This window comes from Schistocerca cancellata, chromosome 3, assembly GCF_023864275.1.
Source record: "Schistocerca cancellata isolate TAMUIC-IGC-003103 chromosome 3, iqSchCanc2.1, whole genome shotgun sequence".
Lineage (NCBI taxonomy): Eukaryota > Metazoa > Arthropoda > Insecta > Orthoptera > Acrididae > Schistocerca > Schistocerca cancellata.
In genome coordinates this window covers 425,931,261-425,949,552 of record NC_064628.1, presented here as the reverse complement: position 1 = coordinate 425,949,552, position 18,292 = coordinate 425,931,261, and positions in this window count along the sequence as shown.

The window sequence follows — 18,292 nt, the reverse complement described above, 5'->3', positions numbered from 1 at the left end:
ACGGTGACCCGGGCACACTGGCTCAGACCCAACCATATATAGGTAACTCTTGCCCATTGTCCACGACATCTCTGTACAAGGAAGGAACCGATCCACGTCCGGCAAGATGACCAACTGACGAGGTCCATAAACGGCCAAAAGAACAAATACACGTCGCCCCATGAAACCAACCGAACGAACAACCAACGGTCGTTGATCCACCAATATGCTTCCGTTGGGCAGTTCATGTCTGGGGCCAGCGGTCGGCAAGTACTGGCTGTCCGCGCCTCACTGGCGCTCCGTCCCCGACTACTTCGTGCCCGACCGCTGTTGCGTTCCCGAATGCTGCTCCGTTCCCCACTGAACTTCAGACACATGACGACCCGGAAATACTCTCGGTCGCTCCAGAGATGGTGCGACAGTGCACTTATCGATAAGCGCCGCTGCTGTCACTCACGGGCAGGTAAGGCATGAAGATAGTGACGCCAGTAAATGGAATAAGGAAACGAGGCGGCAGTACCGTAAAAGAAGACGACAAACAATAAACGGAATGAAACTTAGGCGCGCACGGGTCACATATTTGGGTGAAGTCTTGGGTTTTACGTCGAGATAGTAAAAGCATTCAGCCAAAATTGTTACGAGTGCTGCAAGCGGAGAACGTCAAGCCTTATACAAAGTACTGACAAATGGATGAGAGTGCATTTCAGCATTTGCTCAGTAAAGTGAATTTTCGTATTTCAAAACAGAATGCTCACTTGAGAAATGGCACATGTGCAGAAGACAGCCTCACCATAACACTGCGATTTCTTGATACAAGAGAGAGCTTATCTAGTTTGCAATACAGCACTGGAATACCACAGTGCACATTAACCAAAATAATTCCAGGAAAGTGTGAAGAGATTTTTAAAGTGCTTAAAGAACAATATCTAAAGGTAAATACACTCCTGGAAATGGAAAAAAGAACACATTGACACCGGTGTGTCAGACCCACCATACTTGCTCCGGACACTGCGAGAGGGCTGTACAAGCAATGATCACACGCACGGCACAGCGGACACACCAGGAACCGCGGTGTTGGCCGTCGAATGGCGCTAGCTGCGCAGCATTTGTGCACCGCCGCCGTCAGTGTCAGCCAGTTTGCCGTGGCATACGGAGCTCCATCGCAGTCTTTAACACTGGTAGCATGCCGCGACAGCGTGGACGTGAACCGTATGTGCAGTTGACGGACTTTGAGCGAGGGCGTATAGTGGGCATGCGGGAGGCCGGGTGGACGTACCGCCGAATTGCTCAACACGTGGGGTGTGAGGTCTCCACAGTACATCGATGTTGTCGCCAGTGGTCGGCGGAAGGTGCACGTGCCCGTCGACCTGGGACCGGACCGCAGCGACGCACGGATGCACGCCAAGACCGTAGGATCCTACGCAGTGCCGTAGGGGACCGCACCGCCACTTCCCAGCAAATTAGGGACACTGTAGCTCCTGGGGTATCGGCGAGGACCATTCGCAACCGTCTCCATGAAGCTGGGCTACGGTCCCGCACACCGTTAGGCCGTCTTCCTCTCACGCCCCAACATCGTGCAGCCCGCCTCCAGTGGTGTCGCGAAAGGCGTGAATGGAGGGACGAATGGAGACGTGTCGTCTTCAGCGATGAGAGTCGCTTCTGCCTTGGTGACAATGATGGTCGTATGCGTGTTTGGCGCCGTGCAGGTGAGCGCCGCAATCAGGACTCCATACGACCGAGGCACACAGGGCCAACACCCAGCATCATGGTGTGGGGAGCGATCTCCTACACTGGCCGTACACCACTGGTGATCGTCGAGGGGACACTGAATAGTGCACGGTACATCCAAACCGTCATCGAACCCACCGTTCTACCATTCCTAGACCGGCAAGGGAACTTGCTGTTCCAACAGGACAATGCACGTCCGCATGTATCCCGTGCCACCCAACGTGCTCTAGAAGCAAGATCTCCGGATCTGTCCCCCATTGAGCATGTTTGGGACTGGATGAAGCGTCGTCTCACGCGGTCTGCACGTCCAGCACGAACGCTGGTCCAACTGAGGCGCCAGGTGGAAATGGCATGGCAAGCCGTTCCACAGGACTACATCCAGCATCTCTACGATCGTCTCCATGGGAGAATAGCAGCCTGCATTGCTGCGAAAGGTGGATATACACTGTACTAGTGCCGACATTGTGCATGCTCTGTTGCCTGTGTCTATGTGCCTGTGGTTCTGTCAGTGTGATCATGTGATGTATCTGACCCCAGGAATGTGTCAATAAAGTTTCCCCTTCCTGGGACAATGAATTCACGGTGTTCTTATTTCAATTTCCAGGAGTGTAAATGTCTAGTACACTATTTGGACAATAAGAACTATATTTATTTTGAATTATTTAACCAATATAGTTAGTGTTCGAACAACAAAGTTAATTAACAGTACGAAACAGATGAAACACTTTTTAACTTGTTGCATCCAGGGTTCAAAAATAGGCAAAGTACAATGTTAAGCTAAGAAAAAAGACTTTTATTTTAGAGAGTGAGCACCCACTATAATCCGGATTGCTGAAAAGCTGCCTGGATGTTCCTAGATGTAAAGGTAGATGTCTGTATGTGGGGTGTGGATATGAAGTCGCCTGCAGCATATTCCACCTGCACATCAGCACACGATTAATAGTATGGATCGTGCCCCTTGCTCACTCTTCGTCATAGTCGAAACAGGGTTATTAAAAAGAACCGAATGAACACACCAACTAAACTGTGAAGCTATGTTTACAAACACATTACAGTGACGTCAAATAGTTGTAGCGATGCCAGTGCTCCAAGCGATTACATCTGACATTGCAGTGAACAGAAGACGAATGACTGTTGTGAACAAATTTACGGTGAGGCTCCAGATTTGATCGCATTTCTTTGACGAAGTTCCACACTACACTGTCAAATTTCTTTGACTTAAATATTTGACATTTCAATTTTGACAAAGAAATATGATAGTATAATAGTGGTCGTACGCCAGTAGAGCGCCCTGACTGTGTATCTAGTCCTACCCAGTGAGCACCGAGCGTGGTGACGAAATTGTTAGCACCCTGGACTCCCTTTCGGGAGGACGACGGTTCATATCCAAGTCCTGTCATCCAGATTTATGTTTCCCATGGTTTCCCTAAATTGTACGGGGAAATACCGGGATGCTTCCTTCGAAATGGCATGGCCCACTTCCTTCCTCCTCCTTCACACAGTCTAAGCTTCTGCTACGTCCCTAATGTCCTCGATGACGAAGGGACGTTAAACACAATCTTCGTTCCTTCCTTACCAGTGAGCAGCTAGGTTAGCTTGTTCGCACCGCCGACAAAAAGAGTTTGGTGGAAACAGTTTGTACCAATATTGCTAGAGCTTTGCGTGTATAAATACTCGTTATAATATTTTCCTGGTGTTACACATGTATTAGAGGTTAATTTCCAGTAATAATTATGTACTTTATACTTAATGCTAGGCAATGATTTTTTTTTTTTACAGTGATGTTGGTTTTGATATTATGAACGCCTTCGTCCTGGTACTATGAACTTCCAATGTAAAAGGTTAAATTACAGTCCCTGTAGAGTTTCTCTTAAATTTTGTATTGAGGGAGCATCGTAAACTGTTAACGACTAGGAAAAAGAAAAAAAAGAAAGACTTAGGGTGAACAATACATGATAAGAGCATTAAAGCCACTGCTAAGCAAGGAAGGACTAAAAAAGGCAGCAAAATGTTACGATATTCTTGATTATGGTTTTTACTGTCTTATAACAGTACAGTATTTGATATAATTGTGTTCTTGTATTTTTTTAATTTATCCCATAAGTCTCTCAATACAAAAACAAATTTTACGCAGATTGTGTACGGTTCAAATGTTTAAATGTGTGTGAAATCGTATGGGACTTAACTGTTAAGGTCATCAGTCCCTAAGTTTACACACTACTTAACCTAAATTATCCTAAGGACAAACAAACACACCCATGCCCGAGGGAGGACTCGAACCTCCGCTGCGACCAGCCGCACAGTCCATGACTGCAGCGCCCTAGACCTCTCGGCTAATCCCGCACGGCGTGTACGGTTCCGTAAAGCAAAATACTTATATTCAACATGTATAGTACCTCGAAAATTGTGTGATAAAGAAGCAAAAGACATGTCGTAGTAGGTGCTCAGAAAGGTTGAAGTAGATAAGAAATAAATTGTGGATGTAACGACAAAAAAAGTAGAATAGAGATGTTTGGTACCCCATGGAACATTTAATTTAGTTATTAATGGTGCTTTACTTAAACTGTCCGCCCCGATAGCTGAAAAAAAGAGGTCAGCGGGGCGATCTGTCACGCCAAGGATCCCGGGTTAGATTCCCGGCTGGAACGGAGATTTTTCTCCAGTCAGATATTGGGTGTTGTTTTGGCCTCATTATCATTTCATCATCATCAGTGGAAAGCAAAGGGAAACCACCAGTTGAATCACTTCCCTAGACGCTCATGCGGTGGACCTCTCGGACGAGGCTTCCCCAATGACAAGACTTGCCATAAGGCAGAACACAAAGAAGTTTTCCTTAAACTTTACGTTAAATAGTTTAGTCATCAGTTTAAGTAAATTTTTTGCAGTCTTAAATGTTTCATAATCGAACACTTCTGTGCTTTACTGTAGTAGTTTTTCCTTTGCGTGGTCCAATTTTCATTGAGGTATGTTACTTGGCATTGAATCGCCACGTCAAAATTACTTTTGTCCCTTAAGCTTTGCACACCATGTACAGGGCACGACGACTCAAAGAGGCCACAACAGCAAGTGATTCAGTTGGCTGGTGATGAAGATAATGAACTCTCTCATGAATACATTCTTGAATACAACGAGACTGAAGAAGTTAAGGAAAATTTGTGCCGAGGCATGGGTTCGGATACTGGTTTCCTGCTCACCAGCGAGGTGCGCTAGCGACTCCTCCGTCCTGGCACAGTGGATCTGCGCAACTGAGCAGACTACCCTAGCACTCCTCCATCCTGAATACAAGTTCTCATTCACGCCTCAGTCCACTCGGTATTCTCCCTGAACTGGAACCGAATTGCAGATGCTCTTCAACTATGTTGGAACAACACATAATCATCAAACGAAATGTGGGATCCTGCCTGAAATGCAGGCATAGGTGCTCTAATCAAATGAAAATGTGTGGTTACAGAGAGTATTTCATGTCGGAAACATCTACGATCTACATATGCAGACTAAGCGCTAGGATTCGAACCTGCGTCTGCTGTTCACTAGACAGTTGCGCTAATACCAAGTCGACTGCGGTTTCAATGGAAATTTGGATTGAGGAAGGAGGCGTGCTAAGATAATCTGTTCAGTTGCGCAAAGCCACTGTGCCCAGGGTGGTCAGTGCATACTCCTAGTGAACAGGAAACTTTGTTTGGATCCACAGCCTTGCTAAAAGTTTCCATTAGTCGCTCCAGTATATATATATATATATATATATATATATATATATATATATATATATATATACTCCTGGAAACTGAAATAAGAACACGGTGAATTCATTGTCCCAGGAAGGGGAAACTTTATTGACACATTCCTGGGGTCAGATACATCACATGATCACACTGACAGAACCACAGGCACATAGACACAGGCAACAGAGCATGCACAATGTCGGCACTAGTACAGTGTATATCCACCTTTCGCAGCAATGCAGGCTGCTATTCTTCCATGGAGACGATCGTAGAGATGCTGGATGTAGTCCTGTGGAACGGCTTGCCATGCCATTTCCACCTAGCGCCTCAGTTGGACCAGCGTTCGTGCTGGACGTGCAGACCGCGTGAGACGACGCTTCATCCAGTCCCAAACATGCTCAATGGGGGACGGATCCGGAGATCTTGCTGGCCAGTGTAGTTGACTTACACCTTCTAGAGCACGTTGGGTGGCACGGGATACATGCGGACGTGCATTGTCCTGTTGGAACAGCAAGTTCCCTTGCCGGTCTGGGAATGGTAGAACGATGGGTTCGATGACGGTTTGGATGTACCGTGCACTATTCAGTGTCCCCTCGACGATCACCAGTGGTGTACGGCCAGTGTAGGAGATCGCTCCCCACACCATGATGCCGGGTGTTGGCCCTGTGTGCCTCGGTCGTATGCAGTCCTGATTGTGGCGCTCACCTGCACGGCGCCAACACGCATACGACCATCATTGGCACCAAGGCAGAAGCGACTCTCAATGCTGAAGACGACACGTCTCCATTCGTCCCTCCATTCACGCCTGTCGCGACACCACTGGAGGCGGGCTGCACGATGTTGGGGCGTGAGCGGAAGACGGCCTAACGGTGTGCGGGACCGTAGCCCAGCTTCATGGAGACGGTTGCGAATGGTCCTCGTCGATACCCCAGGAGCAACAGTGTCCCTAATTCGCTGGGAAGTGGCGGTGCGGTCCCCTACGGCACTGCGTAGGATCCTACGGTCTTGGCGTGCATCCGTGCGTCGCTGCGGTCCGGTCCCAGGTCGACGGGCACGTGCACCTTCCGCCGACCACTGGCGACAACATCGATGTACTGTGGAGACCTCACGCCCCACGTGTTGAGCAATTCGGCGGTACGTCCACCCGGCCTCCCGCATGCCCACTATACGCCCTCGCTCAAAGTCCGTCAACTGCACATACAGTTCACGTCCACGCTGTCGCGGCATGCTACCAGTGTTAAAGACTGCGATGGAGCTCCGTATGCCATGGCAAACTGGCTGACACTGACGGCGGCGGTGCACAAATGCTGCGCAGCTAGCGCTATTCGACGGCCAACACCGCGGTTCCTGGTGTGTCCGCTGTGCTGTGCGTGTGATCATTGCTTGTACAGCCCTCTCGCAGTGTCCGGAGTGGGTCTGACACACCGGTGTCAATGTGTTCTTTTTTCCATTTCCAGGAGTGTATATACACAAACACCTATGATTTATATATATATATATATATATATATATATATATATATATATATATATATATATATATATATACAAATCATAGGTGTTTGAGTATTGAAAATGTCTGTGGAACCATAAAGTGTCATTCGAATATAAGGTGTTTGGTAAAAGTAAAATCTGTCACTGGCACTTCTCTTCATTACACATAAATACATGAATATCAATAAGAATCGTCCGGTTTAATTGAGATATGTGCTGAACAACGTACTGTTGGAAAGAGCAAACGCTCGAGTTTTATATGGTTCCCGCTTGGTGTTAGCAGCGTGCGCCCACTTCAGTTCTAATAAAAATGGTGTCGGGACAACAGAAAATGTTTCGCGTTCTACGTTTTGCGCAGTGCTGGTCAATAATAACTGCTGAGAGTGACTTTCGTACTAGGTATGGTGTGGATCTTCCTACAGAACAGAGCACTAGACCATGCCACGAACGATTCCGAGTAACAGGTTGTTCGTGTAAAGACAAATCACCGGGCCGTCCTATAGTGTCTGACACAGACGTCGAACGTATCCTTCATAGTTTCATAAGGGGTCCGCAGAAATCCGTTCGCTGTGCAGCTCGACAGCTCAATGTGGCCTGTATGTCCAACTGAAGCGTGTTGAGTCGACATTTACACATGAAACCATACAAAATTCAGCTACTGTTAGCTCTTCGTGAAGGTGACAAGCAGCTACGTTTGGAGTACTGTAATTTCGTTCTTGGCAAGATGGTGGATGACCGTTTTCTTCCACGCATAGTGTTTAGTGACGAGGCATCTTTCCATTTAAATGGGAAGGTGAACCGCCATAATGTGCGATTGCGGGGTACGGAATAACTACACGAAGTTTTACAATATGGGAGAGACATTCCAAAATTTAATATGTATTGTGCAGTTTCATGGGAAAAAAAGTATATATATATATATATATATATATATATATATATATATATATATATTTTTTTTTTTTTTTTGTCGAGAGCGCTCTAATAGGTAGTACATATCTCGATATGCTTGAGAAATTCCTTTTCCCTCATTTGCTGACTGATTCGAACTACTTCATTTACCGACAGGATGGGGCACCGCCACACTGGCATAACGAATGGCGGTAATTCTTGAATCAAAGGATTACTGAACGATGGATCAATTGCACTGGATCAAGTGATTCAGCCTCACATCACTGGCCCCCAAGGTCACCGACCTGACTGTATGTGTTATTTCTTATGGGGGTTTATGAAAGACATTGTTTATGTGCCTGCGTTAACAACAACAATGAATGAGCTGAGACATCGCTGTAACGCAAGACACGCTCCCTGCACTTTTGTGGTATCCTCGGTATCTATGTCGACACCACCCGGCGTTGTAGGCACGGCAGACGCGGGAGGCGGTACATTTAAATCTCCTGTTAGCCGCACCACTTGGAGCTTACGCTTCCACCGCCCGCTGTCTCAGATGTGGTCGCCATTCATAAACGCCACAAGAGGACGCGCAATGTCCATGACTTCACTGCATGCGACTCTGATCGACTGGCACGTCTTTTTAAGCAGCCGCACTCGGAACTACAGTCCCAGACTCAGTGTATCTAGAAACTAATTTCAACTTTAGTAAGGAAGACAGTAGCGAGGAAAACATGTCGATGCAGCACTGTGCTATGAAGCATTTCTACAAGCCAGTGACCTATCTGATTGCGTTCGAGACTCCTTGTGACTGATTGGTTCAAATGGCTCTGAGCACTATGGGACTTGACATCTGAGGTCATCATTCCCCTAGACTTAGAGGTACTTAAACCTAACATAAGGACATCACACACATCCATGCCCGAGGCTGGATTCGAACCTGTGACCATAGCATCATCGCGGTTCCAGACTGAAGCGCGTAGAACCGCTCGGCCGCTACGGCCGCCTCTCCTTGTTACTATCAAGAACATTACTTTCATTGTATACACAAGTCAGAACCACAGAAGGACCCTAAAGCAAAACGAAGTTACTAAGTGTACGTATTCTATATGAATTAGGTATATTGTTGTGGATGTCTGATTGTTTTTATTGGCCACCTCCACCACCTACACACATATTTTTTTGTTCAGAAATTGATGTATTCGTTTCTCATTCAACAAGTCGATACAAATTATACTCATATCCAGTAGGAACTTTAACAAGAATTAAAATGCAACACATATGCAAGATAGTAAGACAGATCATATTGATATGACTCACAAACAAATATAACGAAATTAGTTCATAATTCATTCTACAATATCTTCTTTTACCTAGCAATTATCGCAAGAGATACATCAACGATTCCTCCTGCATTAGATGGCCGTCGACCGAAATGGCTACTGGCTACTGGCTACAGCATCCGAACGAAGTAGCCGTAGATACTGCTGAAATCTAATTAGCTTATAAAAAATTCAGTGAAAAGTGAGAAGACAAAAGGCATGAGATAGTGATATCCAGATACACAAACAGCGAGGTATAATAGGACATTCCAATGGCGGAGCTGTAATTTCCAGTCAGGTGATGTGAAAAGTTTTCCGAGGTGATTATGGCCGGGAGACAGGAATTAATAGACATTGAACGCAGGGCCGTAGTTAGACGCATGCGATGTTCCAATTCGGAAATCGTTAGGGAACTCAATATTTCGAGATGCACAGTAACAAGTGTGTGCTGCGAATACCACATTTCATCCATTACCTCTAACCATAGAGAACGCAATGTCTGAAGGCCTTCACTTAAAACCGAGAGCAGCGACGTTTGTACAGAGTTGTCATTCCTAACACACAAGCAACACTGCGTGAAATAACCTCACAGATCAATGTGGGATGCATGACGAATGTTTCCGATGCGTCAGTGGGGCAGACGACTGACAACAGTGCCTTTGCTAACAGCACATCTTCTGCAGCGCCTCTCATGGGCTCATGACCGTATAGGCTGGACCATAGAAGACGAGAAAACCTCAACCTGGTCAGATGATTCCCGATTTCAGTTGGTTATATCTGAGATACGGTTCGAGTGTGGCGCAGATCTCCCGGAGCTATGGACCCAGGTTGACAACAAGACACTGAGAAACCTGTTGTTGGTTCCATAACGGTATAGACGGTGTTTACATGAAACGGACTGGCTCCTCTAATCCATCTGAACCCTCAATTGACGGGAAATGTTTATGTTCGGCTGCTTGGAGATCATTTGGAGCCATTCTTGGACTTCATATTCCTAAACAACGATAAAATATTTACGGATGCCAGTGCGCCACGTCAGAACATTGTGGACGATGATTGTGCCACCCATATCGCCCGACATGAATTGCATCGAACATTTCTGGGACTAATCGAGAGATCAGTTCGTCTCAAAATATTTCATCGGGAGCACTTTCGCAGTTATGGATGGTACAGGGACAGCAATGCTCAATATATCTGCATGGGACTTCTAAGGACTTGTTGGTTTTATGGCACGTCAAGTTGCTGTACGACGCCGGACAAAATCAGGTCCGACACGATATTGGGAGGTATCCCACGATGTTTGTCACCTCAGTGTATTAATTCTCTACATTGCAACACTTCATATAGACAGAAAGCTCATCCATGATACTGTGAGATTCTTGTATTACTACAAGACAACGAGTTGGAAAGTCGTTGAAACGTGGCCACAAGACAACGCTGCCACTCAGATAACATTTCGAGAAGCTTTCATCTGTACGATTCACCTGAAAAGCTCTCATCTCTGACAAGCCTAACATCTCCGGCAAGCTACCTTGCTTAACTTATGTTGGTATTGCTAACAGGAGAGTGGTGCACCTTCAGTTGTTCGAGGCTTTGTCGTACCCCTTCCTTTTTCAGCACGTGTTATATATACTGGATAATATTATGTTACATGTTTTACGCGAAATTCTCGGGAGAAACACCGTAACCATTCCTTTACTATTAGCGACGTGGAGTCTTTATGTCATTGTGGTATTTCACGAATGAATTTATTCCTGTTGTATATCGTTCCTATATTCGGTTTGGTGTATGATTTTTTGTGAATTAAAATTTATGTTTGTGTATGTGTCATTTGTTGACTGCTGTTTTCTCTTCATCTGTCACTTCATCTTCACCATCCCTTACAGTGTCATCATGTTGTCTGTTGTGACATTTAATCGCAGTGTATGTTCTTTGCTGTCTATACTTGTTTTGTAAGTAGACCGATATTCCGTCAGCTGTACGGCTTAACTCGGCGTATTTGTCTTCTGGGAGCCACCTTCCCCACGTGTAATCTTGTCCACTTGATGGAACAGCACACGATTTAGTTGCATAGGGCACGGGCCGTTTCCAGTTAATCATACAGTGCCTTGTTGACATGCTTCATTGTCAACAGACGAGAAAAGTCGTAGACTATTCGGCCAGATTTCAATTTTGTCCCATTCGCTTGCTCAGATATGCATTCACCAACTTTTACTTGGCGTTTCTCGTTAATGCATTCTTCTTTAACTAGACTTACAGTGACCACTCTGTAGATCTTCATTCACTATGGTGCGTTTTTATAGCAGGTGATACTGGCTATAGGGTACATTCCCAGGGCCAGAATGAGTGTTTACTCCGAAATTCGAAATCTCTGAGACATCTGCGAGCTAACTGCTCCATGTGACCCTAACTGCTGGGATACTGTTAAGAGAGACAGTGTCGAGGCACTTGGTATTAAGCGCTGAATGGATGTCGCAATTCTTGGGTGAGGAGACAATCATCGTCCAGAGCAGTAATCATGGATAACCTAAGATATCAAAACCGTGAGTTTTTTTAGTGGCAAACACACTGTCGTCCCAGAGCTCCAAAGCTTATTTTCCAATCTTGTCTGTATTCCTCTTGCCAGCAACCTTCATTTACGTATCATAGTGTGATTATTCTCTCATCTTTCTTCAGCTGCTATCTTCGCGATAATGCGAATGGTATTGTTCTGAAAGTTTTTTGGTACATCACACAGTGGTCTGCGTGCCATTTTTTCTGTGGTTATAGATATTCGGAAGGAATGATACCTAACTCATCTTACTTGCCTCAACGGGAGTCCTCCAAAGCACTCATTAACTCTGACTACAATACCCCATACGTCTATAAAATAGACACTTCAGTGAGAAGTTCCTCCCTCTAATAGCGACCCTCAGTGTGGTCTTTCCATAGAGAAGCTCCCTGCTCCTCTTTTAACAACGGAGCTCCTTTTGCATTCCAGGTCTTGATAGCTTCATATTTAATATCTCTGGAAGATACAACTGTCCTTCAACAATTTCCCTTCTGGTTTTCTTTTCAGTTCCTTGCTGACATTTTGCTATAGGTTCGTCGCACTTCCTGTTTACAATGCGGGATCCGTTCGAAAAGATCCGAGAACGTGAGCGCAGTAACTGTGGCGGTAGCTCGAACTACAACTGGAAACATCAGATGTTCCCCCACCAGTCCTTTAAACAGTATCGGCAGCCAGGTTGTTTATTTCTTTTATTAATTAGCGTTTCGCCCTCGTAAGGCGTCATCAGAATACGTGTAATTGGAGTAGGAAAAGCCTCATCCGTCAATTGCCGCAGAAGAGTGCTGAATAAGAGTGAGAACCATCTTGATATAACACCCGGTCGTTAAATGTGTTATCAGGTACGTGAAGGACTTACGTGTACTAAAGCAGGCGTGGTATACGGGGCCAGAGCCACGCGCACAACATGTGGATGTAGAGCAGAGAACGATCGGTAAAGCAGGTCCGCCCATCACAAGAACTGACTATCTTACTCAAGAATATTTTAAGAAGAATGTGCGCAAAGCTTGTCCCTCATAACTGGGCACCCGAAAAAAAAAAAAAAAAAAACAATGACGCGTAGACGATTGGTGCTACTACATTACATTGCAAAACACGGACAAATCTGTTCTGATAAGAAACCCTCACGAGTGGCGAGTGCTATATATACGAACCTATCATAGAACGCCGGCCGTGGTGGCCCGGCGGTTCTAGGCGCTTCAGTCTGGAACCGCGCGACCGCTACCGTGGCATGTTCTAATCCTGCCTCGGGCATGGATGCGTGTGATGTCCTTAGGTAAGCTAGGTTTATGTAGTTCTAAGTTATGAGGGACTGATGACCTCAAATGTTAAGTCCCATTTTGTTAGGAAAGTCGTTATAGTTGGTGATTTGGATCTGTATAATATGGCAACGCAATACATTACACTACCTCAGCAATAAGCACTGTGGGACCGTTGGCCATAACTAAATCTACAGTTCCTTACGACCTGTCGTTTGTGAGATATCAGCATGTGTGGACTTGGCATTTAGCGATTGTGATTCGTGTTAGGCGTTTTGTGTCGTTCTTAACGTGTGAGATTCGCGAAGCAGTAAGCTGTACAAATTGTGACATCTTTTTGACACTTTTATGTATTACAGGAAGTCGCAGGACAATGGAAGAGAAGGCCATAGTGCTTACCCCATCCGTTTCCTAACAGCTGACATACACGCCACAGTGACTTTACAGTACTCGTCAAGAAAGACGGGATCTTCTTCCTCAACTTGCGTTGCTGGAGACGACAACACTGATTTTCGCTGTGCCTTTAGGAACAGGCCACATAACTGTTGCGTGAACTCCCGCGATGCTCTTGCTTTCGCGGAGTTTTGTCTAAACGGTATACACTCCTGGAAATTGAAATAAGAACACCGTGAATTCATTGTCCCAGGAAGGGGAAACTTTATTGACACATTACTGGGGTCAGATACATCACATGATCACACTGACAGAACCACAGGCACATAGACACAGGCAACAGAGCATGCACAATGTCGGCACTAGTACAGTGTATATCCACCTTTCGCAGCAATGCAGGCTGCTATTCTCCCATGGAGACCATCGTAGAGATGCTGGATGTAGTCCTGTGGAACGGCTTGCCATGCCATTTCCACCTGGCGCCTCAGTTGGACCAGCGTTCGTGCTGGACGTGCAGACCGCGTGAGACGACGCTTCATCCAGTCCCAAACATGCTCAATGGGGGACAGATCCGGAGATCTTGCTGGCCAGGGTAGTTGACTTACACCTTCTAGAGCACGTTGGGTGGCACGGGATACATGCGGACGTGCATTGTCCTGTTGGAACAGCAAGTTCCCTTGCCGGTCTAGGAATGGTAGAACGATGGGTTCGATGACGGTTTGGATGTACCGTGCACTATTCAGTGTCCCCTCGACGATCACCAGTGGTGTACGGCCAGTGTAGGAGATCGCTCCCCACACCATGATGCCGGGTGTTGGCCCTGTGTGCCTCGGTCGTATGCAGTCCTGATTGTGGCGCTCACCTGCACGGCGCCAAACACGCATACGACCATCATTGGCACCAAGGCAGAAGCGACTCTCATCGCTGAAGACGACACGTCTCCATTCGTTCCTCCATTCACGCCTGTCGCCACACCACTGGAGGCGGGCTGCACGATGTTGGGGCGTGAGCGGAAGACGGCCTAACGGTGTGCGGGACCGTAGCCCAGCTTCATGGAGACGGTTGCGAATGGTCCTCGCCGATACCCCAGGAGCAACAGTGTCCCTAATTTGCTGGGAAGTGGCGGTGCGGTCCCCTACGGCACTGCGTAGGATCCTACGGTCTTGGCGTGCATCCGTGCGTCGCTGCGGTCCGGTCCCAGGTCGACGGGCACGTGCACCTTCCGCCGACCACTGGCGACAACATCGATGTACTGTGGAGACCTCACGCCCCACGTGTTGAGCAATTCGGCGGTACGTCCACCCGGCCTCCGCATGCCCACTATACGCCCTCGCTCAAAGTCCGTCAACTGCACATACGGTTCACGTCCACGCTGTCGCGGCATGCTACCAGTGTTAAAGACTGCGATGGAGCTCCGTATGCCACGGCAAACTGGCTGACACTGACGGCGGCGGTGCACAAATGCTGCGCAGCTAGCGCCATTCGACGGCCAACACCGCGGTTCCTGGTGTGTCCGCTGTGCCGTGCGTGTGATCATTGCTTGTACAGCCCTCTCGCAGTGTCCGGAGCAAGTATGGTGGGTTTGACACACCGGTGTCAATGTGTTCTTTTTTCCATTTCCAGGAGTGTACTTTGCCTGGCGCTTTGCAAGACGAAGGAGTTCGGAGCGAGACCGTACGAGTCATCGGAGGGGATCAGATGCCGCGTAGCGTACTGCTGTGCCGCAGCGGTGTTATCATTGTAGCGCCGGCGGCTGTTGGCGAGTGGAACTGGCTACAGTGACCTCTAAATATAGGCTCTGTTCAAGAGTCGTTCCGCCTTTGGGCTGTGTCGAGACCCTCCGAATTTGACCTGGCTCGTATATCTATGGCAGCTCCCTGGATTAATTTTCAGACGGTGAGCTATTTGTCTGGTAGATCGTTTCCGAACAGTGATTGCTTCATGTGACCACTCTGTCTTATCGACGGGTGTTCTAAATCGCCCGAGTGTTTAGTTTGCATTACTGTTAATCGCAAGTGGAGTTAACTGACCTCTGCCCTGGCTGATTTTACCATCAGTTCTTGATTGCTGTCAGTTGTGGACAATATTCGGAAAACTTGTATCTTATATGAGTGAATTTTTACTCTCATGATGTGTCAAAGAATCTCTCACCTGTTTACTAGAGGTTAACTTTCAACTGAAGTTGGATTTTGCTTTGCCACTTTCTGCCTGTTGTTGGTTGTATCTTGTTGAAGACGTTGTGCAATATTAGTGGTAGTTAAACCTGTGTGCTGGCTTTCGTTCTTTAGAAGGTTCAAGTCCTGAATGGCTCAGCAAATTGTCTTTTTTTGAATGTTAATTCGATTCAAGCAGTATTAACGGTACAATTAACATCAACTGTGGCTGCAGTTTATTACGCAATACCGAATTAATGAAACTTTCAGCCGAAACTTACCTCCATTTATTTTCTAGCTGGATGGTCCTGTATTTTACCGTTGTAGTGAATCGTTTAAGTGAACTGTATATTAATGTTGGTTTTGTGTGTGTTTGAGGAGCTGCTGTCAGTGAACAGCCGTGCTGTTTATTGTTCCCGGTCGGGTCTCGTGCATGAAATTCTCAAGCGCGCCCAATGCTGAACGCCAGCTGTCTGTAGTGTGCTTACTGTGTTTTTTTTTTCAGGCCACTGCATTATATGATCATAACCGATAATAGTTTTGATGCTTTTCTCTGTAATCTGCCGATTTTTTGGTTATTAATGAAGTTGTTCAATTCTGACAGACTTTTGCTGTTCAGACAGCTTATATTTGAATAATCTGAAATATTGCTTGATGTAAACTGTGTTACTAATATTTTTGTTATTATGCTATTCTCCGTAAGCTCCAGATTTTTGGATTATTAGGTCGCTCAATTGCGATAGACTTTCACTGTTGAGACAATTTACATCTGAGTACTTTGAAATCTTGCTTGCTGTGTTACCGTATTGAAATTCGTAAGGGACTATCATTTGCCTAGACCAAGATTCGTTCATTCAACTTACATCAATAGCTAAGTATTTTTATATTTGAATTGTGAAACTGATTCTACGTAATATCGATACAGTTTTTATTAGATTTTTGGGCCGCAAGGCTGTTTTCTTACTCACCTTCAAGAATTTTCTGTTTAAATAGGGGGTAATTCTTTTTTAAATTTGGTTTTCATTAATTCTGTAACCTTGAGTATACCACTGGCTGCTGATGGTAGTACTATTCTGTATTGTTCCCCTTGTCTGCTTCTAGGCATTGTCAAATAAATCTTTTTCACTGGATCCTCAAATTTTGGCTCATCTTTCACTCCAGCAGCCTTGTGCCCTGCTACCTACCTTATGAATAACCAAGAGCTGGATACTGGATGTCCGAACATGTACCATACTTAGGAGGGCCAGAAATGAGGACCAGCCGGTTGCGAACACTATACGGAGAAATTTCTGAGGTTATATTTTAATAGAAATGCTGGTAATTCTGCCTTGCACACACATTTAACATTCTCTGAAAATAACTACGTCACACTTTGTAGATCTTTCTACAGTCGATATATCTGTGCTTGGGACTCAAAGGGCGTACACGTATTTGTTGGTAGACCGCTTTACGAAACATTCTCGTCAATCCTTGGGTCTGCTGCGAAGTTCGCTCCTGATTAATTGCAGCAGCGTACCATCTATTCCTGAATACCACACTTACGGATTCACTGAATGTGGTTGTTGGTTTGTGCTTAAATTTCTCGGACGAAAACATTTTATTGTTTATCTGAGAGCGTAATTGTCAGCTTTGGTTGAAAATTACACATGACGAGCAGGACGTTCAGCGTGGTTTGTTCATGCGCCTCATTTAACTCCTCCTGCTACCCTTTGTCTACATGGACATTCCAAAGAAGAAATTAAAATTTCTTGATCTTGCAACGGAATAGTATTCACAGATATGAAGAACATCGTGTCACCTGATTTTGTCGAATGGTTTTGTTTGTTGAGCGAGCTGTTCAAGTTATTCCTCTTATGAGTGCCTCGTTCTAATGAAAAAAAAGCAGGCATTATTTCTTTTTTTGGACTTCTATTAACAACTATAAGTCTACCGAATTTTGTACGCTTTTTACATGTTTCGTACACACTCTACAGTAAAGAATGAACTGAAACTTGATTGCACTTGTGTTGAAGATGATCCACGGGAATGATCTTCAACTGCTATCGCTAATTAAAACACGACGACTGTGCACAGTTGAGTACCTCCCGACAGCAGTTGTATCAAATAACTGATCGACAGAAGGAGGACGTATTTTCTGGTCTGAGAGATCCGATTCCAAAGGCTATCGCTTTACTGATATCATACATACGCGTATGAGCAGCCAGCTGAGGTCTGTATTGCAACTGCATATCTCCGAGGAGCCATCGTCAACAAAATCAAGGTTAGGTGTATTTTAGATGAATATTTAACGATGAAAAAGATTTGAAAAAATACAGTGTTAGTAGAATATTGACTCAAAAACAAAGCCACAAACACCAGTTCCCCAACAGTGTTTAGACTATTCAGCTACAATTAGTCTGAGATTGGGCTCCAAAATCTTTTTCTGGCTATTACTTCGCTTCACCACTTCATACCAGAAATGACACAATATTGAAATCAGTAGAAGAAACCCCATGTTCCTCTGTTTAGGAAACCGTGGTTGATTCCTGAAGGGATGGTTCACGGAAAGTGATTTTATTACGCTAAACGTCTCCTTCTTGATTACACTGCAAACGGTGTTAACATATTTTCTGATTCATACACGTGTTCTAGTCTATACAAATAAACACCTGGCAATTGATCTCGAAAGCAAAAATTAATTAGGAGAGAGTAGGGCGTAACGACGGACACGTATGTTTGGTTGTGTTAGAAAAGGACGGAAGATATTTCAAGTGGCGCAAGAGTAAGAGCAAATCGAGCCTGAACGCAGCATTGAACAAACAGCT